The sequence below is a fragment of the Bison bison genome, unplaced genomic scaffold, assembly GCF_000754665.1.
Source record: "Bison bison bison isolate TAMUID 2011002044 unplaced genomic scaffold, Bison_UMD1.0 scf7180017864110, whole genome shotgun sequence".
NCBI lineage: Eukaryota > Metazoa > Chordata > Mammalia > Artiodactyla > Bovidae > Bison > Bison bison.
Window position 1 is genome coordinate 1169180 of NW_011494682.1, and position 3600 is coordinate 1172779.

Here is a 3600-nt window from a genome sequence, read left to right on the forward strand (position 1 = left end):
TTCTTGTCACCTGAAGTCCAAGCTGCTCTCCTACAGACCTCCCAACCATTCACCCACCTTTGTTTCCTTTCTTTAGTTTCACTTGCAGCGCCAGGACCACAGAAGAGCCTGAGAGACCTCTGTCTTCTGTTCCTCAAAGTTTCTCTATCTCAGCACTATTGCCATTACAAACTGGATGATTCTTGGCTACTATTCCAAACCTTGTAGGATATTTGGCAGTATCCCTGGCTTCTATCCTCCAACACCAATACCGGGACACCCATTGTGATACCATAACTTACTCCAGACATATTGTCTCTGATTGAAAACCACTACTAAGCGTACTCCTTCACATTCTGATAAAATGTCAGTTCTTTACTAACCTGCCTCGATTACATATCCCTTCATTCTGCCTTTGTTCGTTCTGGTTTGGCACCCTGGCCTCCTTGCTTTTCTACATCAATCTCTCTTTCCCTTTGTGCTTGCTTTTCCATCCATCTGTCTTAAATGCTGTCCCCCAGTCAATTCTTGATTACTTTCTCACTTCATTGGTGTCTGCTAAAATGTCATTAGAAGAGACTTCCCTGGTCACCCAGTATAAAGTATTCTTTAAATTTCAATCTTTATCCCCACTTTTTAAAATGTAATTGTTCCTATCTGATATTTTTAAGTATAAATATCTGCTTTAAATTTATCTCTTTCATATGCATTAAAATCAAGGAAGAGGTAGACTCGCAATAGAACTAGATGGGTTTCCTTTGTAGCTCAGCGATAAAGAATCTGCCTGCAATGCAGGAGATCCCAGTTCAATTCCTGGGTAGGGAAGATCCCCTGGAGAAGGGATAGGCTACCTACACTATATTCTTGGGCTTCTCTGGTGGTTCAGCTAGTATAATAGTATTTAATATTGCTGAAAATGAATTGTCATGATGAACATGAGCTCAAGTTCAAAGGATTCAACCAAAAACTAAGATAAGAGATGTGTGTTGGGGAAAGAGAGAGAGAGGGCACACAAGAATATGTCAAAATTGGTAAACTGAGTGCATTTACATGAAATATATGGAGCTATTCTTTGTATCAGTCTTTCAGTTTCTCTGTAGATGTAAAAATTTAACAAAAAATTTTGGAGAGCAATAAGCTATCATTTAAATATTTATTTTTGTATGTCCTCCCACCTACTGTATAGTACATCTTTTTCTTTAAAAGTTACCTTGACAGAGGGATGGGATGGGGAGGGAGGTGGGGTAGGGAGGGAGGTGGGAGGGAGGTTCAGGAGGGGGAGCACATGTACACCCATGGCAGATTCATGTTGACGTATGGCAAAACCAATACAATACTGTAATTAGCCTCCAATTAAAATAAATAAATTTATATTAAAAAATAAACAACTTGTAAATAAAAATAAATAAATAAAAGTTACCTTGACTCCTTTTCATTCTCTTCCAAAGACAGAACAATAGTCTTAACTTTTTTTAGTTTGACCCAATTCATATGACAACTGAACCAGAACAATTTGTAATTCTGATTACCTATGCATGTGATTAACAGAAGTACCTAAAGAAGCTCTATAGAGAATGTTCTTCTGAATTTTGAAGAAACAGAGACTCCATTTTTGAAGAGTGCACACAAGTGTTTAGGTGTACTGGGACCTAGAGCAAAGCAGTAACTCCACTCAAACCTGGAACAGACCTACCTGCAGGTCTGGGGAAGTGAAGGTCCACTGTGGCTCACAGTTGGAGCAAGAAGATTAGTAGCAGACACCCCAGGGAATATTCATCAGAATGAGGTCTTCCAGGGATTGCCATTTTGGCCCCAAGACTTGGCTCCATCCAGCAGTGTTCAGTGTTGGAATGCCTCAGGCCAAACAACCTACAGGGTGGGAACAAGCCATCAGCAGACAGGAAAAGTCCTCCTATAAACACACCCCTTGCCATGACCCTGACCACCAGAGGGAAAAGACCCAGGTCTACCCACCAGTGGGCAGGCATCCATCCCTCCCATTAGGAAGCCTGCACAATCCCCTGAACCAACCTCACCCACCAGGGGCAGACACCAGAACCAAGAAGAATTACAATCCTGCAAACTGGAGAAAGGTGATCACAGACTTAGAAAGTTAGACAACATGAGATGACAGAGAAATATTAATATATGTCAGATGACAAAACAAGGTAAAACCCGAAAAGAACAACTAAGGGAAGAGGAGATACCTGAAAAAAATTCAGAGAAATGATAGTAAAGGTAATCTAAGAAATGTTTAATAAAGAACTGGAATCTTTGAAGAACAAACAGATGAATTATAGAATAACTGAAATGAAAAATATACCAGAAGGTGTCAGTAGCAGAATAAATGAGGAAGAAGAATAAATAGGTGAGCTAGAAGGCAGAGTAGTAGAAATCACTGTTGCAGAGCAGAATACAGAAAGAATGAAATGATGAGAGTCTAAGAGACTTCTGGTACAACATTAAATGCACCAACATTTGCATTATAGAGATCCCAGAAGGAGAAGAGAGAAAGAGCCTGAGAAAAAATTTCAAGAGCTAATAGACAAAAGCTTCCATAAAATGGGAAACACTCACTCAAGTTCAGGAAGCATAGAGAGTCTCATATAGGATAAACCCAAGAAGAACACACAGAGAAACATATTAAACTGGTAAAAATTAAAGACAATGAGAAAATATTGAAAGCAAGAAAGGAAAAGTAACAGCATACAAGGAAATCCCCATAAGGTTATCAGTGGATTTTTAAACAGAAACTCTAAAGGGAGTGGCATGATATATTTAAAGTACTGAAAGGGAAAAACTGAAACCAAGAATATTCTACTCAGAAAGGCTCTTATTCATATTCAACAAAAAAAAAAATCAAAAGATTTTTAGACAAGCAAAAGCTAAGAGAATTCAGCACTAACAAACCAGCTTTACAACTAATGCTAAAGGAACTTCTCTAGACATAAATAAAAAGGCCATAACTAGAAATGAGAAAATTATGAATGCAAAAGCTCACTGGTAAAGGCAAACACACAGTATATGTAGAAAATCATCTATAAACAAGTATGATATCAAAACTAGCAATTAGAGGAGAGTACAAAAGCAGGATATTGGAAATACATTTGAAATTAAGAGATCAACAATTTAAAACAATCTTGTATAAAAGAGAATGCTATATCAAAACCTAATGGTAACTTCCCTGGTGGCTCAGAGGTTAAAGCGTCTGCCTGGAACGCAGGAGACCCGGGTTCGATCCCTGGGTCGGGAAGATCCCCTGGAGAAGGAAATGGCAACCCACTCCAGTATTCTTGCTTGGAGAATCCTCCTCCTTCCGTAGAGGGAGGAGCCTGGTGGGCTACAGTCCATGGGGTCACAAAGAGTCGAACATGACTGAGCGACTTCACTCACTCACTCAATGGTAACTGCAAATGAAATCTACAGTAGATACACAAAAAGGACAAAGCAATTCAACTACACTAACGGTACTCATCAAATCACACAAGAAGAGAATAAAATATGAAGGATAGAAAAACAACCTACAAAAACAAATCAAAGACAATTAACAAGATGGTAATAAGAACATACATATTGATAATTACCTTAAATATGAATGGATTAAATCTAAAAGACATAGAC

General features: G+C 38.6%; 1 non-coding gene across 1 annotated transcript; it reads left to right on the top strand.

Moving 5' to 3' along the window:
* Window positions 1-3160: 3160 nt before the first annotated feature.
* Window positions 3161-3232, top strand: TRNAS-GGA. The gene has a single exon. It is a non-coding gene; the product is annotated as a tRNA-Ser (tRNA).
* The last annotated feature ends 368 nt before the right edge of the window (window positions 3233-3600 follow it).